Source organism: Parus major, chromosome 1A, assembly GCF_001522545.3.
Source record: "Parus major isolate Abel chromosome 1A, Parus_major1.1, whole genome shotgun sequence".
Lineage (NCBI taxonomy): Eukaryota > Metazoa > Chordata > Aves > Passeriformes > Paridae > Parus > Parus major.
Window position 1 is genome coordinate 64,178,625 of NC_031773.1, and position 27,726 is coordinate 64,206,350.

Below are 27,726 nucleotides of genomic sequence, written 5' to 3' on the forward strand. Positions count from 1 at the left end.
GGTAAATTGATCTGGAAATCCTTGTAACTGCTGGTGTATACTTAGAAACACTTGTAAGAGCAAATGTTGAATGCAGGTCTAGTGACAGTCATTTTTGCTCATGTGGAGACATGTAATACTGTAATTTCATCCTAAACTGCCTGAGAATTTCTAGCCATGAGGTTCCAATGAGTATAAACTAGTTATTAAAGTTATTAAAAAACCCTCTCCCCTTTTGAGACAGCTCAAATACTGGCTTCACTTAGTGCCTCTCACCTGGCAATGGCTACCACAAAGAACTGACTGGATATTTTTGAAAACTGGAACTGTAAAATTTTCATTTTGGGAGAAAAAGTGTGTAAGTATAGAGAGGTCAGCTGGTTTCTCACTGATCTGAATTTAAGCCTCCTCTTACTGCGAACATATATCAGGTAGTGACATACATCATCAGCCTGAATCAAAATGAAGAATTCTCTAATATACACATTTACAATCACAACCTTTGAAAGCACAGGAAAATTTTAAATCCCATAGCTCTCAGTTTAACTTAAAATTTCCTTGCTGGTTTCCTACACCCTGTATATGCTGCACATAAAGGTACCTAAACATGTGTTTGCTTGCCAGCTGTTCTGTATTCAAACCTTGTAAGGCACAATACAATATAAGGAACCCCACCAATATGTATTTTGAATGCCATCCCACACTGGAAACAATTTTCTGTCTCAGAAATGCATTCTAATTTCCTCTTAGTATCACAGAATCATACATACCTACACAAATATCAGTGAAGAACTGAACAATTTTTTCTTTCACCCTTTATTATCATACCTTTAGTATAATGCTTCCCTCACATCTCTGTGAATAACGTAAATCAATTCCACAAAGAATATTCACTCAAAGACTTACTGGAAAAAGGAAATAGGAAACAATTTGCGGATTGCAGAATGCACAGGATGACACCTAGAACTCTCTGACAAACATGAACCTTAAGATTACCACTTCATTTCCTGCACTGAACAGAGTAAAATAACCATGGAATAAATTAAAGACATTTTGTTTTTAAAAACATAGCCCATTTGATGAGGTATTGCAAAATCACAACTCATTTTTCTCTTATCTTTAAATATGGTATTTAACTGAGTAATTGTTTAAGTCACGTAGGCCACATGTGGATGTGGAGCTGAATTGACTTTTGTGTTGGTTAAATTACAAATAGCCCCACACAAACACTGCTTTACTAGAGCAACAGAAGTACAGACTCCACTTCTGAGGGGAGAAAAAAAAGAAAAAATGGAAAACCCTTGCTTCCTGTTATATTTCATATTATCTTTCAAAAGTTCAGCAGCAAAGAGCTACCATGAAACAAGCAAGAGTATTTAATGAGATAGCAACTGGCAAATAACACATTTCATGGGACAAGTTGCACTTTTTCTCCAAGCTAGTCAATAAATTATATTTAATGCATGAAAAGTACCACCTACAGCTCTTTAAATAAATATTAAATGACAGGTAAAAAGAAGGAATGTATTAATTTGGAGAAAACCTCACTGCTTATGCCTCAGAAATTACTTTAAAAACTAAACTAATTGGAGTCAAAGGGCCAAAGAGAGTTTCTTCACCTCAAAGGTGAGGGAAATTTGATGAACTAGTATTTGTATGAAAACTATCTTACACTGGTTTCTCTAACTGCAATTGCAAGCTGATTTCAAATAGACTAAAACCAATAAAAATACCTGTTCCTAAAATTAAAAAAATTCTAATTTAGTATCTGCGAGACTTTTTATTTAAATGTCCAACAAGATTGTTCTGCCTGTATTTCGGCATCAAAATCTCTTCTGGTAACAGTGTCATTGAACAACATCCTTAGCTGCATTCTTCCTCCTTTACACCCAAGCACCCACATCTACTGCCCTGGTTTCTGTTAATCTACATATAAATGGTTCACAGCTGTAGCTTTGCATGCTTTCCCTGCAGTCTTCCTTCAGTTCCATATTATAGATATAGCACATCACTTAATGCCTGTCCTATGTATCACCTGAATGCTCATGTCACTCTCCATGGCAAAGAACAACTCTGTTCCAAGCTCACTAACATCAACATTCCTCTCTTCCAGTGATGCCACCAAACTACCATTTCAATCCCACATTTGATACCTTCTCCCTGCATATAATGCATCTCAGTAATCTGGTTTCTTTTCTAGGCTTCTTCATGCATTTCCAGGTTTAAATTTATGCTTTACCAGCTAAAATACAGGCCTGCATTTTGTCAAGGAGCTCTTTAGGAAATCATGGCACTGTGTCTCAGCTCCTGCACCACAATCCCTTTGCACATGGCAGCAAAAGGGTTTCTTTCCTTCCCCTTCCACAAGCCAGATTTCAGTCCTTCCTGTCCCATCTTCTGGCCCAAAGTACATTTAGTGTTGGCTTCAAGCCACTGAATAAATTCACCACAGGGTAAAGACCATCTTTAATCAAAATCTTTATTCTTAAAACTACTACCTTGAATTTTCTGCTTGTCTTTTATTATTATTACTACATCCATGTAAAATAGAAAACAAAACTATGCCTGTTTTTTTTTTTTCCCTAGCAATGTTCCTGTTCCTATATTAATTTGTAAGGTATCTTTATTGGCATTCCTACTTGCAGCTCTAACAAATCCATTGCTATTTGCATCTCTACAAGATAATTTTTATGTACTTTTATTTTTTGTTTTTCTAAATGCTGATTCTCTTAGGTTCTCTTGCTCTTCAAGCTGAGCACTGAAAAAATCTGCCAAACAAGAATGAACCTGTCCCTGGATAAATTATTCTTGCAGCTTTAGAGGCTGTATTCAGAAACTTTTCCTTTTAGCTGAGCAAATGATTCTGCCCCTGGGAAGGTGTGGTCATCAGCATTCACATAATATTAGCATTCAACACATCCCTGAGTGATCTCATCTTTCTACAACCCCAGGGTATCACTGTTTCTCCGCTTTTGCAGTACACTCTCTCTCTGATTTGGCACTGCAGGCATTACTGTGTTAGCCAGGAGTTTAAACCTTTGCAAATCTTGTACCTATGTACAGAAAAAATGGTCCGTACATATGGTCATACTCTGTGTGAAAGCAGTCACAGAGGTGTTCAGCTTCTATACATTCTCATGGATATAAAGCTGAGCTCAAGCAAAAGATTTGATGGACTCTGTGCCTGGCTTGATTGGTTTGGAAAATAAGAACAGGCAGTTTTACTTTATCTGAAGAAGTGTTTACCATGGACTCCCTTGTTACAGATTTCTTTCACCCAAACATCTGTACTGACTATTGAAAACCATCAACAAATGTCCAGCTAAGATCAAAAGAAATCTATTAGATGGGGTCCAAAGTAACAAATGCTCATCTTCAGAAGTCAGTGCATGCGAGACAGACTCACACAGCCATGCCAGCTACATGAAGATCTATGCACTTTTTTAGCACTATTTGCGTTGTAAAAATTTGCATGGGATCTCCAGACTCATAGTTCATGCTGCTCACTTCTAAAGTCAAATGTAACACTTGATTTGACATTAGATTGTTCATGTCACAGAAATCATTCATGCCAGGAAGAGCAGAAGCCAGAATATGAGATGCTGATCACTGCAGTAGCAGCAGCCTTGCTTTGTGAGGTTTATCCACATGGTTTCTAACTACAGAAATATCAAGGAGTTCCATGAACAAGGTGCGCCATCACTGTGCCTATGTAATACAGCACCACTGATACGGTTAAAGATACGGGAAAATGCCCATCAACACCCTGAAAACCACACTGAGAGATGCTGATGTAGAACTCCTCATCAGCTCAATCACAATATGCCTATCCTGTGCTGTCTATGCAAATACTAAACAATGAATGACTTTGCTTTCAAAATATCAGTGGGTTTGTTTCTTAAATTACCTAATTAATAGCAAGTGATCATAAGTTCTGTCATTTTTCTCAACAAAAAATCTGGGCCATGATCACCTGAATTTTAAGTTCACTCATGATTCTAGAGAGCTTTAACAACGCTGGCTGGAATTCTGTTTTGGTTCATTGTATGGTAAATATTACATATTTGGTTCAAGTTATGGTTTATTCAACATATATCCTATTTGTAGTTAGGAGTTTGAAACAAGTTCCCAAAGCACTGTAGGCAGCATTTCACACATCTGTCTGGGGGATGTGTGCCTTTGTAAGAGATTTGTCTGATTTGCACTTACACTGTGGAACTTTATTGAACCTTTGATGTCCTTCATCAGATTTAACCCAATTTCAACATGTTTAACATTGAGGGGATTCCCTGAATCCAACCTGTAGATAACTCTTTCCAGGACTATTTTATTATTTCCAGGGTAGCATATAAGAAAGAGGAAAGGGATGATAAAGACAAAGACATCTGCAAAGCACCTGTTAATGTTATGCTGCTATTTGCATTACCTTTTAAGTCCAGTTGTAGCCCTGGAAAACAGACTGAAGCTTTACTGCTGCAAACCTGTGAAGGCAGTGGTACAGAAACTATACTGCCTTGTCAAAACCACCCATTTCTTCCAAGGTTTCAGCAAATACAGAATAGGATTTACTGTCATAAGGTGACCTAGACTAAACACAAACTAATGGAAAACATACAGGAAAACTTACAAGCCTCCTACAAAGAGCAAATTTCTAAACTTTAAGAGAGACAAACATCACCAACACATAGGTGGCCTGGAAGTACAGATTTAATTAACATGCCTGCAAACTTCTTTTCCCCAAAGGCCCAAGATGAAAAGCATGCCTACAGATTCAGCTTGACCCTAAAGAAGCCTGTATGAATGTAGTACAAAAGCAAAGTTAGGTTCAGTGCCTAATCCTGGTCCTTTGCCAGACAATTAAAGAGACAACAAAAAACCCCACCACATTTAGTAAAGCAACAGTCTTGCAGGATGAAAATGAGCAACATTCGTTTTCTCTGCTATACATTTCATAATACTTTATAAGTGTCAGGGAACAGCCAGGTCCCATGGTTTTGTCAGGTAACACATCTGCCGTGAAGTCCTCATTAGGGAGGGGTGGTACTGCTGCTTGCTGATGCCTATCCCTATCAGGACACCTGCCAGCCAGGCATGTATGAAAGATGCAGCATTTTCTAAACTTCTAAACCCTTTTTTTTGTTACTCAAAAGATAAGTAGGAATAAATCCAGGTATTGAAACAGTATTGATTTTTTTTTTCTGAAATGTGAGTTTTGCAATTAGCAGCTAGACAGCACTTAGACTGGCATGAGTTACCAGTAGCGTAAGGAACAGCCCCTTCCTGACACCACCTTGCACTGGCTTTAGAATTCACTAAAAACTAGGCTCAGGTCTGTGCCAACAGGGGCAGCTGGGTGAGGAAAACAAAGGTGCCCTTCAGATCTGAACTTGGCAAAACAGTGAGCAGAAGAGCTCCAATAAGTTCCTACAAAAAGGACAGATGGTCTTAAAGCCCACAAGCTTTAACTTTGGCAGAATAAATATTCTCAAGCATGGTTTAGGAGAGAGATTGCATGGACTTAAATTGTGCTAGAGTGCACACTTACAATTTAAAGACATGGGATGGAGATCTAGTGTCTGAGTCACCCACATCACAGCCCCACTTTGTTTACTAGGATAAATAAAGCATTTTTTTTCCAGACGCATTTGGATATTGGTGCCTGACTCTTCAGCAGAAGAGAGGAGGTTGATGTTGGAGAACCAGCAGTGAGAGTTTCAGACACACAGCAGAATGCAAAAAGACCTCAGAAAATCATACACAGTCTTCTCTGTCAAAGCCTGATGGAGGTTACAGGCTCTGTGAAGTCTCAGAGAAGTGGAAAGAGAAGAGTATTCTTCTAGGGAATCTCAAAGCAATTCAGGGGACAGTATGTGCATGTACACCCAATTTCAAGAGAAAATTACTTCTTGGCCATGGCTGCTACTCTGTTCTTTCTTGCCTGAGGTAAATGTTCTGAGATGTGCAAAACACCCCATGAGTTTTCTCAGGTGAAAACAGAGCTTTTTTTTCCTTGTTCAGAAGGTGAAGTGCTTACAGGGGATGTACAAGTGCCTGTCACAGGGTAAATACCATCTCTTAATTTCAGAAAAGCCTAATGGATACTCCCAGTCAGTGGAGCAGGAAAGAAGAGCCTGCTACCCATCTCCCTGTAAAGTATCTACCTGTGTCTGTTCAGATGTGATGGCTGAGTACCAAAGAACAGGTGAGTATATAAAAATAAGTATCTTTGTATTCAGCACATTGGATACTAAAGCATTGCTGAGTCACAGCTGCTTGCTCTAAAACAAAATAAACTCCCAAAGTTTAATGACTTACCAGAATTTCAACAGTAAGGCTGTGAAAGCACTTGAACCGTGTCCTTCTGGGCACATCAGCCACAAACAGAAAACTGAATTCCTACTGGGAATTCTTATGGTGAGTGCAGTGGTGAAAGCGCATGCAGTGGTTTTCACACTGAACCCTTCTCTGACCTGTAAGGAAGGCAATCTGTAAGTCTTTCAGAGAAGGAAAAGTGGATAGACACAGGAAAAAGAACAAATTAAACACACAGTTCCCAGGATGCCCTGTTTAGCCATTATTTACACTATTAAAACACCTTGGAAAGAATTGGTACTCTCCTGCATGGTAGAGAAACAGCCTTGTAGATACTGCCTTTCTTCAGAACAGCAGCTGGAGTCTCAGAAAAAGGAATATCCTCAGCTTTTAAGCTGATATTTTACTGAAAGAAAAACAGTCACAGGGACTGCACTGAATAACCAGATTTCTGACTCCAATTGCAGATTTCTAAGGCTACCAAGAGGTACAAAACTTGCCTTATGACCTTGATTGGAGCAAAATGCTACATACCCATACTGATTCTAGAATGAGAAATTCTAAAGCAAATGAATAATCTGCCCAGATATTTTACCCAGGAAAGAAAATAATCAATGACAGACTGTGGCAGAAGATTGTGGGTTACAATTTAAGTGGCAGTAGTACTGCCACAAATGATCAGAGCCACGCAACCCTGGATGAAACAGAGAGCTCTTGGAATCACAGGTTACTTCTGGTTTCAGCAGCTACAGAGTCATGAGACTCCATAACCCAGTAGAGAGAAAGAGAGAGAAAGAGAGGGAAAGAGAGGGAAAGAGAGGAAAAGAGAGAGAAAGAGAGGGAAAGAGAGGGTTTGCCATGGTTCTTACTGTTTTCTTTGGAATACAGTGAAATTTTGCCTTTGTAAAGTAAAATATCCATACTAGTTGAGAGGATTTTTTTTCTTTTTGGCCCTTTCAAAGGGATATAAATGGTGGAGCTTTCTCATTCCTTTCAAGAAGAAAAAGACAAAACCAATACCAAAAAAAACCCAAACAAAAAACCCCACAAACAAGCAAACACATACAAAACCAAACCAAACCAACAAACAACCCAACAAAAACAAACAAAAACCCCACCTTCCCACAAAATGATTTAGTACTGAATTTAATGAGCAGAATTGCAATCTCAGTTCTACTCTTAAACAATTTAAAATGTGAGTAATACTAGATCTGCCTTAATGTATTTTGCTTTACACCTATTAAACCTTACCCATGGGAAGCATCTCTCAACCCACCTGGAAGTATGGAATTTATTGCTTAGTGCCCTGGAGTCACTTCTATGGATTTACATGATCTCCATATCTGCTCAGCTGCTTTGACACCACCAATGAATGGACTGAGTCAGATTGATTTTTGTAAGGATTTTTGTAATCCCGATGTATTTTTTTGCTGAAGAAACAGGATACATGCAATCCATCCGCTAAAACTCTTAAATAAAAAGTTATTTTGACTCTTCTTCCCATAATGTTAAAAAGGTGACAGAAAAAATAATGACTTATAGAAGGAAACCTTGCATGCACCTTACTTGTTCCCAGCCTTACCTTTTCTCCCAACAGACATGTCTCACACCTTTTCCCCTTTATTCAAACAACTAATTCCTTTGGTTTACTGGTACTGAATTACGAAAGTGCCATTGCATGAAATGCAAAGAGAAGCATAAACCAAATGAATATACATATACATTACATTCAGGCTGATGTAATAAAAAAATAGACATTCTCTTTTCCAGTTTGCCTGTTCACTTTGGTGGCATACAAAAAGCCAAGTGATCAAATGTGGTAAATAATGATGGTAAAAAATGTTAAAAAAATTGATGGGTTGCCATTAAATTATTCAATTATATTACATGATATAAGCACTTAAATTTTCATGGTCTCTGTCTAATTCCAACAGGTTCCTGCTATTGAAAAGGACAGAAGGTACAAGTGGTTCACCTAAGAATGGTGCCATTTCTTCAGTAAGAAATTTCATGGATGTTCAAGGCTGTAAATATAGCAGATATTTACAGGAAGCATAGGAAAACAGACAAGGTAACAGGGACATGAGATCTAACTCTTAGATATTGGAAACAGTGCGCCCCTGCATCTTTACTTCTTTGTCAGTGTACATTTTTCACTGCAACATTACAATCCAAATAATATTTCAGAGAAAATAAGTATTATCATATGGAAAAATCAGCGAGCTTTAAAGAATTAGTTATGTTTTTTTTTCAATCCATGTACTTCAATATTAGATTTAAGTGACAGAAGCACAATGAAAATGAGATGCCCATGTATTTGCAGTAAATAACCATGTAAAACCTAATCCAACTCCTGTTGATGTCAGTGAATAATTTTCTTTTCTGTTCCTTGGGACTAGGATGAAAACAGGCTTGTCTATGCTCCCAGTTCTACCAATCACTTAAGGTGTCCTTGGAACAATATTAGCAAAATTTCTAAAAATGTCTACTGAAATGGTTTTGCTGAGGTTAAAATTATCTTTATTGTGTTTAGCTTATATCAAGTAAATTAACTAAGCTAATATTGAAAAAAAAAACCCCATTAACATAAGACCAAACACACAGAGTATTAACCTATTTGTTTTGTTTTGTCATGTAATTACACTGGACTAGCAATTTTGATAAACATTCTTTTGTGGACACTTTTTAGACCAAAGCAAAAGCGGTCTGCCGGAAACTGAGAGACCAGTGTTTCACAACACCACATGATGTGACCAGACCATTTTGATGTCAGTGCAACAGTTACTGCAAAAAATTGAAGCTAGAATGATTCAACAAATTAAAAGTTGTTTGGAAGTGAAGACTACAACAATTATCAGCTAACAGCAATGCAACACTTTCTTATTCCAAATACAAAGAATTTGATTCTCACACAAGTTCCCAATGAAAAATAAGAATGGAAATGAAAGAAAGAAGCTTGAAACCTTTAGCAGTTTCTGGGAAGGAAAAATCCTTCTCATGGAACAGAGTACAGGACAACAGAGCAATTACATTTTAACAGAAATGCCACTACTCTGGAAGCAAATTTCCAACTGTGACTATCAGCCCGTATCTTTGAGCATCTAGATCACTGTACTAGTGCCTCTAGAAGAAAAGCCAAGGTGTGAAAAGAGCAGAAGTCAATAATATAGTTACAAAGCTAATCTGACTTACCAAGTCTAATATTCAAAAAGGGGGAAAAATTAAATCTTTGTTCAGAAAAGCTTTATTGTCCTGTGGCTTTTACTATTCTGGTACATACAAATACATATTTAATCAAGGCACAAGACTTCACTGCACTCTCAAAAACCAGGATGGATACCCTGACAAGTTGTCACATAGAGTAAGCTAAAAATCCAGATTTAAAAGCCTAAATTCTTTGAATTTTTTTTTCAGACTGTATCTGCTCAAATCTTATTCAGCTTCCTGCTATCCCTTGCTCCTTGTCTAATGGTACAAGGGGCAAGCCCACTGAAATGAAATTTTACACCCAAATAAAAACCCTGACATAATAGGCACACATGTTTTTTATTTCTCCTCTAATGCTGGTATACTTTTTATTCTCAGATTTGTAAGCAGATCATTTTGATATCAGTCATCAGTGAAGAAACCCCCCAAGTTATTTTCAGGAACATAGACAAAAACTTCTTGCTTAATTTCTTCCTCTTGAGTCAAGTCTGTTGGTCCTCTACTGACTTCTGCTTCCTACAAAGCAAAACCAAAAGCTCCCAAGTATACTGAATCACTGTAATTGTTCAGGAGTTAGACAGTTTAGCTATTTAGTGGTCTGGTGATCTATTTTGCCATTGGAATCCCTGAATGGCTTTGTTTTTTCTCCTTCTCTGCTTGCCATATAAATAGGCCTTCTGTCTACCCAGCAGCCACCATGTAATGCTGGTGTCTTGTTTACTGCAGTCATAACCCCTGTTTCACAGTGACCTTGCAGTAATAACAGCTTTTGTTTTCACGTGAGATTAGCTGACATAAAGTGACTCTAGCAAAGTATTTCTTTGTTGCATTTTTTGATGAAAAAAACTACATGTGGAATGTTTTTAAGGACTTCAGTTACAGAAGGCTTTGAATTGGCTGTTTGGCTTTATTGTTTTAATTTGGGGGGTAGACAGACATGAGTAAATTAGTTCTGACAAAACCTTTGATGAATGTTTAATTAGATAATACACATTCAGACTTATAATGAAAAGTGTACCAGGATTCTCCAGATGTGATGGCCATTTTCCATACTATTATAATGCTCTTTTCTAGTCTTAAATCCCCCTAATTCTCTGTCCTCATTCTCCTTGACCATTCCCAATGTCAAAGTCAGTATCAGTTAAAAGAGAACAGCTTCTGCTCTTCACCCAAAATCAGTTCTAAGTGTAAAACAGTCCTTATGAGCTACTGAAGGCTACTGCCAATCTTTTATCTGCCAATCTTCTATTGCTCATTTCCACTTTCTTTTTCCTCTTGTCTTCTGGGCAGTACAAAGGAGGAGAAGTATTTCGGCTGACTGGCTCATTTGGCAGGTACTTCAGCTGAGTAAGTACTATCTCTTTGCCTGGCAGAAAGCAGGGTTGAAGGATACTAGCATGATATCAAGGCAAATGCATGATTGTTCCATAAAGAAAGTGCTCTGGCCCCTGGCACAACACACAAGACAAAAGGAGAAGGGAATATGCACCTAGTAAGATTACAGTTACCAAAAAAAGAGCTACTTGGAAAGCCAGAAATATCACCTATTAAAAGCAAACCAGTTTGCCTTAAAAAGCAAACCAGTTCCAGCAAGTGAATCCATGACCACAGGTTTCTGTTTATGCTATAGTTTGCATATTTTATCACTCATTGGTCATTTGCATGCTCATTTGTCACTATATTGTCACAGTATAGCTGGTCTGAACTGGACAAAGGAAATCTGGCCATAACACAAATGCAATTTGGCTGGCCTAGTTCATTCCAAAACAAGTTCCCAGGTAAGTTACAGAGGACCCTCAGCCAACCCCATTCGAGTTTAGATGCAAGCACACCACTGGCCAGAGAGAGAGAGATCCCAACTAATCAGCTATCTGAGCTCGGGAGATTCAAACCCCCAATAAAAAAGGGCGACCATGTTAAACTCCTTTCTTGAGTTGCACGGATCTCTGAGAGTGTCATTTCTGTCTCCAACCAACGACCCCATGTAACACTCATTGCTCTGCATTTCCACAGGCTGATGATTTGGACACTTCCCTAGGAAGCAGGAGACACAGGCAAGTCTCCATTCAGTCCAATTCTCCAGAAAGACTTCCAGCTGCCTGAATATTTGACCAACAAGCTCTTTATGGATAGATCCTATTTCCTTTTCTAGTCTTACTGAAAATTTTCAGAATCTTGTTTTTACACACTGATATTCAGACAATTCAAGAGCCAAAACTTGAGCTTATTTTGAACATAAACACAGACTAGTGCCATAAGAAAACCAGCACAGCACCACTGCCTTGGAACAGTAATGCTACACACAATCTCACTTTCAAGCACCTAGTTCAAGACAGGACACAAACTATTAAGAAGTCTCAAATTTTCAGCACATCATGCATTTTTTTTCCAACAAATTTTCACAGCTCTTTAAACCCACTTAGAACAACAGTGACATGCTTTTCTTTCTCCTTTCACCTGCAAGATACAATGTCCTCTTGCACCTCTTCAGGGTTGAGGCCTGAAAATCCTCACTTACCTTGCTTTCTCCCCATACTTGAAAAGAAAATGTGGGAGGGATCTTCAGGTTCCTTTGTCCATCAGAGCATGCCTAGATGGGCTAGAACACTTCGCTTTTATTATATGGCCCATGGTTTCAAACCAATTAATCTCTGAGTTCATGACTCTCAGAATTTCTGTCTCAGGGCTCTCAGCAGATATACAAGAGTACTACTACACTTCTAAAAATTAGGTTTTTATGTTTATGTTTTCAGGCTCATCTTTTACAAAGAGAATAGCAAGCACAATATACAGGTATTTCTAGTGAAAATGGAGAACTATATATCCACAAGAATCTAGACACTGGCTAAGTAAGTATACACCAGTATTATCAGTATTTCCTAGAATCACAGAATACTTTAGGTTGGAAGGGACCTTAAAGCTCATTTCATTCCACCAACATTGCTGCCGTGGCCAAAAACACCTTTCTCTAGACCAGGATGCTCCAAGCCCCATCCAATATTTAATTTGGCCTTTGTTATACAGTACAGAGTTAGTGTAAAATAAATTGTAATTTTTCCAGGGAAATAAATTGAAAACTTGGGTATCTAAGGGTCTTTGCAATCTGGAGATCAAATATACAGTTGTAAATACTAATTTTTTTACTGACAGCTTGTGGGGTTTTTTCTACTTCGGCAAAACTGTGAACATCCAAAGCTGCTTGACAAAATTCATCAATTATTATCACCCAGCTAATACATCTATATACAGTTGCAACTTTATTTTGTACTTTTTTATATCTTGATTTATATATATATAATTTATTATTATTTTATATTATTTATAATTATTATTTATTAACATTATGTATATACATATAATATTTATATATTTTATAAACATTTCCCACATTTTCAGAACCTTTAGTAAGTTGTGGTAGATTTCCCCCATATGTATTTTTATTTCTTTCCATACTACTGTATCAGAACAAATTATTTTATTGTATTGTAATAAAAATATATATTATATACATTCCATGAATGAAGTAGAAATGAAAAAAAACAAAACCAAAACTTCCACATACTGCATATTTAGATCTCCTATGCTAAACAGTGGGGAGAAATGTAAAGTCAGTTTTCATTAACTCCTTTGAAATAAGAGGGGATGTCTCAAAGACTGATAGATCAGTATCAGTTTTCACATTTCTCGTCATACTTGTCAGTCGTTTTTGTCCCAATGAAAGAGCAGCTTCAGGAACTCCAGTTTTAGCATTTACAAGTGCACTGCATTCACAAAGAGTTCACTTTATAGAGCCACCGTGGACACTAAAAAACTGTAACTTAGAGGAAGAAAACTTAAGATTAAGACTTGCAATTGGATGAGATTCTTCTAGAAAAGGCAGCTAATATAAAGTGCCAAGGTTTCAGATGATTTAAACACAATTCTAGTAGAAGTCTTAAGTATTTAGACAGTCACGAATCTGTGTTTTGAAGGAATTGCACTGAAAGCAAGACCCAAATGGCATAGATTGATATTTAAACCTGCCACCTCAAAGAACAACCAACGAAATTATTTTCCATTCAGTCAGGGAAGTTTAGCAAGTAACAATTGAACTTAAATCAGATCCTTCTGTCTAAGACATTGTTCACATATGTGGTTTTAAGAACACAAATGGCAGCACGTTAACGTTAATTATTCCTTGTTTAGCTTGCAGCATTTAAATAACACATCTGTTTTTATAGATACAATATCTTCATACATCCTCCCCTGCCCCCAGCTTGAGAGGAAGAAGGGCATTTGTCTACTAATTTTGCTCTGTAAGTGGGAAATGTTATTCATCACATAGAACATGGATGCAATTAAGTAACCACACTGAGAGCTGCTGTTCTGTTTCTTAAAGCACCAAGTTAACTTGAGCTGACTTTGTCCTCACCAAAGCAGGATGGTTCCTTTGTCCAGGCTAGAGAAGTTCAGCAGGAATGTGAAGCCTGGTCACGCTCAAAGGACAGATGGAGTTGAGCAGAGAATCCAGGAGGAGAAAGGAATGATGAGCTCCTGACAAAACATGGCTGAGGAAGAGAAGGTCAGGGACTTGGGCATCTTCATCCTACAGAGAGAAGACTGAGGAGGCATTCTTACAACTGCATGTCCATTTGAAGATGGGTGCTAATGGGGTGTCACTCACACAGTTTTGCCATGTCACACACCAGGGCATGGTGGGGCTCTCCCCGTGGGGTTAGTGGGATTAATTTACATGAAGGGAATGTTTGGCTTGGCCTTGCAGAAATTTGCTAAGCACAAAGGAGGATATGCAGGTTACCTAATTAGCCGGTGAATTCACATTATGGGGATTTATGATAAACAGGGTAAGAAGCATCTCTCAGGAATAACATATGTATTGGGCACTCATGTCCAATCAGAGTAGGAAGAGTCAAGATTATAAGGTATGGCTGTTATTATTTCTACATGCTTTATTTCCTTTTAAAGTTTTGGGTTTTTTTTCTTCCTTCTTCTTCTGAAGGTTTTTTTTACAGTTCAGGAATTTAAATATACTGACTGTGGCCAAAAAAAATTCCCTCTTAGAACAGGAAGGTCATATGCATATCCCCAGGCCAGTAAATTTTTCCCTCAGACATAAATTAATTTGGCTACAAACCAAACTGAAGAACTCTAACACTTTTATTCCTAATACCCTCATGTGAACAAAACAGGCTCATTAGACTTATCACAGCGTTAAAACTCATTGAAATATTATATACCAGCTTTACTCAAATTGCTTAGACTGAATGGACTTCCAGGATATCAAGACATTACCTTCAATTAAATTATTGTTCTAAAAACCAAAGTTCCTTAGTCACAACAGAAACGGGATGCAGACTGATCATCAACAAACACAATCACTTGTCATTCCCTGTGTCACCTCAATCTACACAGACAATGTTTTAGAGTCAGTGTTAATACATAAAGTTTCAGGAATTTATCACTTCATGGATTTCACTGTGAGCAAAGGCAAACTGCAGTGCTGTTTCCAGTGGACAACAGAAAACCTCCTGGTTTCTAGAAGGCAAAAAAGGCACTTCACATGAAGAAAATGTGACGAAGCTTCTTGAAAAAAAATCCAGTTGAGAGAAAAAAATATAGTCAAAAAGACAAAACAACCTTGAGTTCTTTAATGAGGAAACCAATTCCTTAAACATATGATCACCTAGAACTGAAGAAGAATAAAAGAGAAGAGAGTATGGCCAACAAATGGAACAATAATTCATGCTATAGAGAAAGAACACTGATAGGTATGACAAGAAAAGTAGGAAGACAAAGTTTGAGTATGTACCCTTGTGAAATATGTGTGCAGTGTTCAGAGGAACACATGAAGAACAATATGAGACAGAACCTTTAGACTTAGTGGTCTTTATCTATCTTCTATTTTGTTCAGATTTCTGATGAGTTTCACTGCAATTCTGAAATCCTTCAGATTTGAAAATCCTGTTCACTGGAGTACTTAAAATAGTTCTGTAATGTTTTGTGGCCTGGAGTCACTGATAATTCACCTCGATTTTAATTCTCTTTAAATGTGTATTTTGTCAAGAATATTCAGCAGCACAATGGAAAACTATTAAACAAATCACTTCAGGGGAAGTTACTACTTAAAATGCTGTGCTTGGCCTTAGGTAACTACAAGGTCCTGCATGGTCATGGCTACAGACTATTACGTAACACTAGACTGTTTTCCTACTCAGAGTGGTCCCAAGGAGTGATAGTAGGCCACAGCTTTCTACCTAGAAACCTCATATGCTGGATAATGTGAAGCACTCTGATCCTTTTAGATCCATTGTGTGTCATGCAGTATCAAATCCTCCCTGGAATTTCAGCTGGATGCTGTACTCGTTGGGGCTTATCCCAGCTCCTGCAGGCTGAAGGACATTTCCAACAGCTGCTGCACATTCCTGCAGCCATGGTGCTGCAGGGGCAGGGCAAAGACACGGTGCACCTCAGACTCAGGGTACCTGCAAGTGATATTTATATACTATTACATTTACATGTGATATAAAAATGCTTACATTTATATGATACAGATATGTTACTACTATACTACTCCACTCTTTCTCAAAACAATGATGAGGGTTTTGCAAATACTTGAAGTACCTTCTGCTCAAAGATAAAAAAGTAGCGTGTATTAATATTGCATATCCTATATCTTTATAATATCCTTGCCATGAGTTTGAAATAAGCACAGGAATCCTGTGCAGTCACTGGAAAATCTTTGACAAGACATCCTCTGGGCCCTACACTGTGCTCCTGGAATCCTGGTGTCACCAGCTTGTAGCCAATGCACAATTCAAAGAACAAAATCAAGCAATACCCTTTCTGTTCAAGAAGTTGTAAAAGCCTGCCAGGAAAGCCTGGTTTGCCTTCCTGATCACGATTTTGCACAAGGAAGCAGTGTAACACAGACATACTGCAAACCTGCCAGATATTATAAAAAGTCAGCAAACCTGAAACTGCTTCACCCATTTTCAAATTCACAGCTGCTGAGCTATGTCCCTTTAGTATTTTGTGGTACAGACAATTACAAATGTACATGTACAGAAGACAGTAAAACTTACGCAAGTCAGGAAGACTGAGAAAACCCCCTAAAAATTACAGTTAATTTTTCTCCTCTGCTCCACTCTGATATATTTAACAGCTTTAGTTTGTACTTAATCCATGCTAATAGAGCAGAAAGCAGTTTACTGTCTGAGACAGACATGGATTGGATTAACTCATTTTACTTAGAAGCAAAATTAAAAATTAAAAAAAGAAGTTAAATTAAAATTGGTATAAAATTCTGACTTCTAGTTTATGTGCCTCAGGCCTGGTAAGATATATACTAAATTCTACCTAATCTAACTCAATTCCACTCCACCCCCTATGCATATTTAAATGAAAACATGCCTCATCCTCACTAGAATTTGAAAGCTTGCTGACATATGCACGAGGACATATTCTCCACACAGTTCCTTCCCTTCCCCAACTACACATCTCATGTACTCTTGTGCCCTTACACACAGAAGGTGAGGATGGGGGGTGGGGGCATACCTCTAACAAATATATTTTGTTTTTGAAAGAAGAGGCTGTTTTCCTGTGAATGTGAGGAGCTTTTGGCTTGATCAGATTTTCACAGATTGCTGTATTTGGAGGAAAACCAACCATTCTCATCAGAGATTCACCATCTCAGGTTATCCAGCTGAGTTTCAGTACAGCATTAAATACTACTTTTCTGGAAATGAGGCATAGGGAAGAAAAGACAGTGTGGTGCCATGCAAGTTTTCCTGGCAGGAGAACAGGCTTTCCACATTACCCACAATTGATAAAAGATAGGCAGTCACACAGGTTATTTCAAACCACTGTTGATAAAACCTTTACATCTCTTTACATCTTTCTGCACCAGGGCTATGCCATAAAGCCGAAGGTATATTCTGTCATGGGAAAGTCCCTAGAGTCCCCATCCCAAAATGACTATTCCTGCCCTTGACAGACTTTTCACTCAGTGTCAGATACAACTATAATATCTATTCTTCTTCTATAAAGAGAAGGCACTAGTAATCTTTGCAAAGGCTAACTTTAACCAACTTCCCTCCACAAACAACCCACAACACCCCTCCAACATAAAACCCCTAACAGCTTAATATTTTTAGAGACACTTTTAAAATAATTAACTACTGTAGATGTTAAAAAAAAGTTTTTCTCTAAGGGAGGAGTGGGAGCTATCAATATCAGCATCTTGTTCTCAATACTTTTGTCAAGTGGGTAATTTAGTGCAATATTTGAATGGAAATTTTCTCTGTGCTGTTTCTTCTGACCAGAGAAGCTGGTGTGCCAGTTTTGTAGTTTCTTTTTCATTAGAACATTATGAATCTTCCATGCCAACATGAATCAGTCAAGTCAAATGAACTGGGAGTCATCTCCTCATATAAGACTGTAACAAGATATTAAGACAGAGGGTGTTAACTGCTGATACTTTGGAAAAATTAATCCAGCCCAGAGTTTTACTGAGTCTGCCTTATGGATGTAGGGAATGCAGCACAGCTTCAAAGTGTTCCACACATGGCTGGTCTTTGCAATCTGCATGAATCCATGAGAAAGTAAAGCATATTTTGCAATGCTACTATTAAAAGTATTTTATGGTACAATGTATAAGGTATTATTCTATAATATATTGCATTCAGTATATATAATTCTGTCAGCCCACAGCCATCTCTCTGAGATCTACCAGGATCTAGAGATACAGAATGCTGATCCTCCCCAGAATGTTCCTTCCAGTGTCCTTTTACACTGACATTGCTCTGAAACAAAGACTCAACAGACTGTCTCTCTAACAGTCTATCACTGTACTTTCCAATACACTCCGACAGTTCCAGCCTTCGCCACTGCAGCCTGAAATGACCATTTCAGGGGGTGAGCAAAGAAGGCCAAGAGCACAGGGACATTTCCCCATGCTTATCCCATGCCTGCTTTCTCGGCCATGCTGTCTGCAGTAACTATCACGCGTCTGCTCCCAAGCTGGAGAGTGTTTCTAGAACGGCAAGTCCCCATCATAAATCCTTATCAGAAAAGAGCAGGACAGGGAATGGTGCAATGAGGGACCACCTCTTGTTCTTAATATCTACTAGCTGTCTCACAATACCATCAGATACTTTACCCTGAAACATCTGATCTTAATGTAAATCCTGAACAGGGCAAACAGGGCTCAGGTGCCTTTTGAGCGGTGCTATGTTTGAATGATCTCCCACTCCTTAACTCATAAAACCATTACACGGTACTATGTTGCACTGTTATGGATCTACTATAGCATTTCATTCTCCCACTTGCTACAAGGGAATGGCTATGAAACACTACCTTCATAGGACTGGACTGTGAAGCAGCAGGTGTACTGTTTGTAATACAGAATTCTGTCTCAAAAATCCATCAGGCTGATATCAATACTGACTATTCAGGCACTGAAAAGATCTTTCAGGGAAACAGATTTGCCTTTCAGGAACTTTGCATTTCCTAGCTGACTAAGTCACTAGTTATGGAAGTTACCAGTTACTAAAGACTCCAACCACCAAAAGCCACACTGTGGCATGTCAAAACCCAACTGCCAGTAATGTTCAGAGAGATCAGTTCAGATGGCTCAGGAAACAGAACCACGATGTTACAGGAAGTTAAACTGAAGGAAAACACAGCAGTTAGGTCTGTAAGTGTGACACAGCTGACCTACGTGCAATCCACAGGACTTTTGACAAAATGCAGAACACATTGTAAAACATTTCCATTGGGGTATGCCAGCATGGCAGTGACAATGAAGTGTACTCAGCACTGACACTGAAGCCATGCAAGTCAACCAGTGGGACTGAACTGCGCTGAACCAATAATTTGATTACATCATTGAGGACACAGATGGGTAAGGACGCAATGTACAGTTTATCTCTTCTCTAGAGACTTCAAGTGCAAATGAGATCACTGATTACATCCAGACTGGAGACACTGAGGCAGAAGTGCAGTGCAAACATCTGTAGACTGAAGAGCTCCAGGCAACAAAATTTCTGTGTCGCATGCTGGGGTTCATCACCCAAAATCACATTTGGTAGGCAAATGACACAGGCTGCCAGATGACCAGATGCACGTGCTTAAAACAAAGTTTTACAGAGTTGCTTTTCTGTGTTTTGAAATATTTTGTTTTCAAAGGCAGGAATTCTTTAATGAAGAAACATTTACCTACAGATATTTCATTTACAGACAATAGAAGAAGTCATTGTCATTATGCCCTTTTATAAGGAAGGTGAAAAGGAATAAGAGAGAAGTGACTTGATATTTCCCCAACCAGGTAGCAACAATGCCAGGAGGAGAACTTGGTCATCTGCTTTGCTAACCAGGCCTCAGGGCCTGCCTGGTGTGGAACTGCAAAGGACCAGAAATAGAGACACTACAGCTACACATAACATGTGACTGGAGGTTTAGTAAGAGCACAAATCTGCCAGAGCCACATACTATTTTTTTAAGCCTAAATTTATTTCTGTGCAAGGATACATAACCAAACAACCACCTACACATCAAATAAGCTTGATTTCACCACGTTGCAACTACATCACTGCTTTATATGACAAACTAATGTGACACATTACAGCACTTCCACACAAGTAATGGCTTCTCAGTTGTATCCAAGTTCCAATTGTCTTTGTGTGCATCTATTACTTAGCAATGAGGCATCTTTCTGCAGCACCTCTTAGGAGACTGATGGGGAAGGAGAAGAATCCTAGCTAAAAATTAGGTAACACTGCATTCCAAATACTGTGTTACAATAAAGCTTCATGCACATGGTAACTGGCTACTGGCTTTGGGGAAGTATATGAGTCACTCTGAAACACAGTAGAAGAGACAGATCCTCTTCTTGTGAGGAAGAAGAGAAATGAGGAAGCAATAAGGAAAATGAATACCTTGAAAAAATTTAAATTTTTCTTCTTAAGCTGGTCATTTGCTCCAAAACACAAAGATCAGAAGTGCAACATGAACTAAGTTTAATTCAAGGATGCTTTCTTTTCTGCAAAATTGTCTCGCCCATATAATTTTAAAAGCCTTTTTTTAAAAATAGCCAACATCAATTACCAATTGCCTAAGTCACAGAGATTTAAGCAGCAAGAAGATACGAACTGCAGCCAAATTCCTCCATGTACTGCTTCCTCTACAATTTCTGGGAAGCAGAAAGTCCAAGTACAGCAGGAGTGGTACAAAAAACCGTAACAATGGAACCAATCCCTCCTCACAGAGTATTTAAGAGAGCCATGTGCAGCTCAGAGGAGAGGATGGTATTCCATTAACCAGCCCAGAGGCTGTTACTGACACACCTCCTGTCCATCCCCACATAGCTGAGGGCTGGGTCACAGACCAAATGCCACACAAGCACTTAAAGGGCATAATTCCTGTTTTAGGAGTGCCCATTCTTAGAGAGTTTAGAAGTATAAGCTCCAAGGTCACATGAGTTCACCATTTGGGCCACAAAGCCTCAGCAATTACCCCCCACACCAGCGGTTCTGCTGACACCAGTAAAGCCATTTGCACAACTGATTTAATCCAACACAGATCAAAAGGAAAGAAACATTCCGATTAAGAACATGTAAAACAAGTTATGAAGAGACACCCAATGTAAAGTTTTATGCTGAAAAAACTCATCATTTAAAAACATAATATAGTGGGATTTGCAACCAAAGGGAACTGAGAAATGCTTTTACTCTGATACAAAGCTCCTGGTTGTTTCTGAAATGGGAGGGAGGGGAGGGGAGGGGGGAAAGAGAGGTTTTAAAAATCTGTCACAAATATTTATGCAAAATGTGTTAGTGAACTACACAGGACTTTTGCCTATCCCAGATACCCAGAGAACAATGCAGGAAATTCCATATTCCACCGAGAGAGGATAAAACATTTCAGTAATTTCTTTTCTCCTTCTCCCCTTTCTGCTGTAGGGGCAGCTGTGTGAAACTTCTAGTTGTAATATTAGAGGAAATGTCAAGAAGAAATGCCAGTTGAGAGGGAAAGAGATGGTGAACTCTTCTTATATCAAGCTAATGTTACATACATGTATAGGTGTCATGGGGTGACTTTACCTTTAAGATAGTTTTGAGAGCTAAGGAAATTGAAGTTGCTGGTGACTGATGGGAGTCTTTTCTCCTGACCAATTATCGGTCATTTCTAAGAACTGACAGAAGTTTTGACCATTGAAAAGTGAGATCAACCTGTGAACACCACCTTAAGACCTAAGCCTGAGAATTTCTTGGTCTCTTTGTTTCCTGGCTGTGAAAGGTAACAGAGCTCCAGATGGCCTCCCGTTCCCTGCCCAGGCCATGTGGCCCGGGCGGGGACTGGGCTGGGCCCAGCAGCTTCTAGCCGGGAGATGGGGCCTGCGGGGCTTGCCCTGGGATCTGGCTGGGCCAGGTTGGTCCCTGGCTCGGCTGCAGTTTTTTGCCGTGACAGAATTCACCAGAGACTGCCGAGTAAAGAAAGAAAAAAAGCTCTTGACTTGCGGCAGGCTGAGACAGCGACCACACTCTCCAGAGCAGTCATGAAAAAACTTCTATCGAAGACAGCTCCAGCCTCTGCTCCGGCAGAGGTCACAGAACCATCTACAAAGCCTGGGCAAGATTTTAACCTTTTCATTACTTAGATGAGACTTGCAGATTAATCCTTTTATCCAGAGAGAGAAAAAGAGAGTAATCAACATGTAAAGAGACTTTATAAACTATCAGAGAGAGTAAAGAAAAGAAGCTTCAGAAAAGGTAGAGAATAAGGAGATGCTTTATAAACTGAAATATTTTTCTGTTAAAGCTATGGAGATGGACAATAGGGTCTTGAAAAAAAAAACTCCTTTAATTCATGACAGAGTATATAGGGAGGAATGGAGGGTTCAAAGTTTGGATTTTGAGCAAAAGGTGAAGTAATTTTGATGCAGTGAGGTGCTGGAACAGAGGGGTAAGAAGTAATAGTTAAAGATTTGAGGCCTTGAGAGCCAATGAGAAAACTGTTTCCAGAGAAGCTCACAGAAACAGATGAAGAGAACTTTTGCCTTTGAATAACTCATCCTTAAAAATTACATCCCTAGACTCATTGACCCATACACACCTCAGAGTGATGTGAAATGGGAAGAGTGAACTGATGACAGAATTTCTGGGCAGCTGGCATCAGAAAAATAGAAAACTATAGCAGAAATAGTTTTCTTGTGAGAAACTCCATAAATTAGTAGAAGAAAACTTCTGTTTCTCTATGATGAAAAGACTAGCAAGAATTAAGACTTTAAGACTTAAGGTTTTAACCACCAAAGTTCTAAAGTTTTTCTGTCTCTATGTTGTCACGTGTACAAAAGAATGGTCAGGTAGTGGGGGATAAAAGAGTATTCTGGAAGTTTATTTTGGTGTTTTTATTCTTGTAGTTTTGTTAATAAACTTTCTTTATTCCTTTTAAGTTTTAAGCCTGTTTTGCTCTTGTTCTAATCCATATCTCACAGCAAGAAATAAGTAATTTTTTTAATTATTGCTTTAAAACCTCGAGAATAGGTAAAAAAAAATAAATTAATATTATAAATAAATGCATATATCCACCAAGCTCTGTCCTTTCCAACACAACAAGTAGCACGTTCCCAGTGCCCACCCTCTTCAGGACACCGACAGATGGAGTGAGCGCCACCATTGCACTGAGACACCAGGGTCCTGCAAAAGGAACTGCTCAGGGAAAAAAGGATCAAGGGATTCAGTTCCATGATTTTTCCCCTGGACTGATTTTCAAAGATAATGCTCTGCTTTTTATTCTGTAGAGTATAAGAGGAGGCTCTTTTTTCTTGTAAGAACATAATAGTTTTCCTATATTTTGCCTCATAGGAAATAATTTTATCTCTTGTACAACAGAATGCATTGTATTGGAAATTTAAATTGCATCATATGATGTGTCTAATCAATCAGTCCTTTTTCTGTTAGTCAACTTGTCTAAATATTGAAAAGTTGAGCACTGGAAGGCTTTTCTATACTCTGCAAACAAAAAGGTTTGAGATATATTTCTTCTTAAGCTACACCAAAAGAAAGTATTCTCAAAATCAGTATCTACTGGACTAATTTCAGAAATACACCTTATAACACCTGCAGAATTATAAACATTTTTTATATTATTACTTACAGATTTTTACCACTGATTGCCTTCAAGATAAACACAAAGAAATAAACAACTTAATTTCTTCATTTTGTATTGATAAAAATAATGAAAATGTAACTTAAACACATTTAAGGAACAATGAAACCATTGAGAATGTTCAGTAGATGTGTATGTGACTTAGGAAGTGTAGTTAAAACTTTTCACAATGTTTTTGTATTTCAACAAGCAGTTACACTTGTAAAAATAACAGCAAATTTTGAAAAAAGCTACCAGAGATTATTACATACAAAAAATAAACCCGTGATAAAACAGTAGACTGAGCCCTTAAGAATGACACAGTTCAATTTGAGGAAAAAAACCACCCAATCCTATTAATTTAGATTAAATAACAGAAGACTTGAGATGGCTTCTGCTTTTAAAATCAAAAAAATACACACTCTCTCTGAAGCAGTAAACACTTTCCCAGCTGTATCCTGCTGTCTTCACTCATATGTAATCACATATTATCTTCACAGAATATTCTAGTGCAGTCAATGGCATTCTGAGGGGTCACAGCACTCAGGATGGGCAAATGTAAATTACCATTTACACCATTACAGGAGCACCATTTGCTCCTCTGGAGGTGGAAGAAAGGCCCTTGGAGTGTTAACCACAAGGAAAATTTTATTGTTAATTTCAATGTTATACTTCTCCATTGTTTGTATCAAGAAATTACAAATGTTAATCAACACAGACATTCAAAGCCCTTGCTGGACAGATTAATTTCAAAAGACATGGTCCTTGTGCCAGAGACTGGGAGAAATATATTAAATAAACAACAGAATGTAACATAATTTTCAGAAAAGTCTTAAATGAAACAAAGATCCTTCCAAATTCTGATCTCACAACTGTGACATTTCCTTAAAGGCAATGAGAATTATTTCAAGATCTTAAAAATATCCAAGAAAATCAAGCTAGTGCTTTAGCAAGCACTTAAAAATTCCATGTTTTCTATTTCTAATCACATAGTCACCTGTTACATATACAAAAAAGAAATCTGTATTTGTATATTCATGTCTATTTTACTCAATACATTATTTCACTGCCTCATTTCATTGCACTGATGATTATGTCTACGTATACAAAAATGTATATGGATTAAAAAAACCCCAAAACCCACAGCTTAGGTTTTTCAACTGTATAACTTAGCCTATTATCACTGTCACTATTTACAGCATAATAAAAACATGCCCATTTAAAAAAAAACATTGCTGCAGCTAACTCAGCAATGTTATAAAAAATCCAAACCTTCAGATACTTTTGATATACTAATAGTGCCACACAATGTGTTTAGGGCTTTTTTCCACCTGCCTTTTCTATCACAAAATTTTCAAAATGAAGGAATAAACATGGATCGAGCCTGCTGCTTGCAATATAAAAGCTGATTACTGGGCAGAACTCAAGAGAAAAGTACTTTATTCGGGTTGGAAGCAGTAAAGGCAATTCAGACTTTCTGGATTACATCACTGGAAGCAGTATGTCATTTGTTCCAATTGATGCCATTTGCTCATAGAAAGACAGTATTTTACAAAGCACCTTAGAATATTTATGCTTTCTTTCTTCCTGATGCTGTGATCGTACACTTCCAGCTGACACATGGAACACATGGAAAAGGCAAAGCAGAAGAATTGTCTGACAAATACATTTTACCCCAACCAAACGAATCATAACAGATGCAATGCTGCATCAAACAGTTTTAAGCATCCCCTTGTAACTAAAAATGTCAAAAGAATTTCCCTATTCTGGTCATACAATGACCTTGGATAACTTAGAGCTGTTCTTGTGGAATTTGGAACTCTTTTCCCAAATGGATGTGAGATGAGGTAATGCCATTCAACTGGGGTTGTGCGCTGAAATGTTACATGCAGAACTCAAACTTCTTGGCCCCAGTTCTAACCCTGCAACTACAGTTAACTGGGTCAATGGAATTTCTCAACTTCCACTTCTGGTTTCTTCACTTCTAGATTTCAAGAGTGCCAGTTCCATATGGATAATAAACTAATGGATGGTATTTGAAATTAACACCACAAAAGCACTGCCCTGCAAGGAGTACAGATTTGTGCTGTTCACCCACACCATGCACTGCAAGATGAGACTGTGCTTTATCTGCTGTGTGAGGGCAAGGCCAAGCCCTGCCTGTGTCACCACAGCAAGAACACGGCCACCCAGCTACAGGGGAGGGTTTAAATTACCAAGGGATACTCCTTTTTAAAAGTGTTTTAACTATAGGCTCTGTCTGAAGCACAGGATAATCACATTTTTTAATTGACTCAATAAACACATTTTTAAATTGAGGTCAATTTAAATCAAGCAACTTCATTCCATGTCCTTAGAACTGAATAAAGTTGTGAAAAAATATGTTCTATATGATTTGACCTGTGAAAAAGAATACCATGTATATTAAAAGCTCTGGATTAACAGTGGCACAATCAATGCAAGTGTTAATTAATACATGCAGAAGCTGACCGTGTGTTAAGTGAAACAGAGGGGGTTTGGTACCTGTCTCAATCTATTTACCTCACAAATACATCATGCAAGGCTTTTAAAATCTGCTAACACTGAACTCTCAGTAAGCAAGGATTCACCAGGGCATAAACTAGTGCCACACCAATCAAACATCAATAAACTATTCAAAGAGCTCTACAGATATCCATAGCTATATAGATACAATGAGGTAAGTTTCCTACTGTTTTTTTGTTTGTTTGTTTTTTGGTTGTTTTTTTTTTTAGAAAGCCATACAGAAAAATCACCAGCCAACTAGTAGAAGGCTAGACATGCAGACTGAGGTTTAAACAAATTGCTAAGTCTTTGGTTCACTTCTAGCAGAGTTATTTTAATTTTAAATGCATACCACTTGGTTTTAAAATATCCATGTCAAAATAAAAGAAAAATTCAAAGAGAAAACAGAATCATAAAAGCAATGATGTTCCTCCTTAACTTCTTCATCTTGATGGGTCACTGGTAATTCTTTTCTCTATGTCTCAAATCCTGTTCACAATTCTTAAATGGAACTGTGAAATGGCATGTCTGGCAACAGCATAAACCACCAGTGCAGTATAAATAACTGCATAAGCACACCCCATGAAAAGGCACACATTCATGGTTTCAATCTTGTGTCTTCTTTAGTAAGAACAAAAGTTTCGGGCAGAGAACACCCTAAAGTAGGCAGAGCAACACAATAAAGTATGTGGAACAAGGACAGTGCTGCAGATGCTCCCTAAACTGCAGATGGTACTAAAGCAGATTTTAGGATAAAGATGAAAATTAAACCTCCTAAATTTACTGCTCCTTGTTCCTCTACTGGGAACACAGTGGCACATGTCACCAAAGAAAAAGCAATACCAAATATGTTCACATAATGTAAGTTATTTGCAATTTCTCACTCTGGGTGATCAACTGTTAACAAAGATCTGTGCAGGGAGAACCAACCCCAACGTTTTACTTCTTTTCTGAACTGGACAAAAGTTGACAGCCCCAATTACAATTAATACTTCTCCACTTTGTTTCGTGATTTTTTTCAGCAGGACATCAGAATTCAGAATTCTTCATACCATAAAACTACCAGAACATCGCATGTTTTGCAGACAAACACTAGTGCAAATGCACTCAGCTAAAAGCTTTCTGTAACGCTTCCACAGAACGCGGTGTTTGCAGCAGTAGTGTTTGGGAGCCCGAGGCTGTGTCTAGCAGGCAGGACCGGCAGGGCAGGCAGGCTCTGGGCCATCCCTCAGCTCACCCCTGTGTCACCCCCGGCTCACAACCTGGATCACTCCCTGCATCACAGCCGTCCTACCGCTGTCTCAGCTCTGGATCACCGCTAGATCAGCCCCTGGATCCCCCCTCTCACACCTGTCTCACACTTGTCTCGCCCTTGGATCCCCTCGGATCCCCGGCGCGGTCCAGCCCTGCCCGCGGGCCTTGTCTTCCCTGTGCCGCCACCTGCCGGCCGCGCCTGGCCCTGCAGCCCCGGCTCCGGCAGGAACCCCGGCTCCGGCAGGAACCCCGGCTCCGGCAGGAACCCCGGCTCCGGCAGGAACCCCGGCTCCGGCAGGAACCCCG

General features: G+C 38.6%; 1 long non-coding RNA gene across 2 annotated transcripts in view; it reads right to left on the minus strand.

Moving 5' to 3' along the window:
* LOC117244456 overlaps window positions 1-27,726 on the minus strand; it is a 121,293-nt gene that overhangs the window by 34,933 nt on the left and 58,634 nt on the right. Inside the window, exon 4 of one of the 2 annotated variants that reach the window (XR_004497618.1) lies at window positions 6,299-6,449. The exons of the other annotated variant lie outside the window; for it this stretch is intronic. This is a non-coding gene — a long non-coding RNA (uncharacterized LOC117244456). Of the gene's footprint in view, window positions 1-6,298; window positions 6,450-27,726 lie in introns of those variants that run through there. 2 annotated transcript variants of the gene reach the window in all.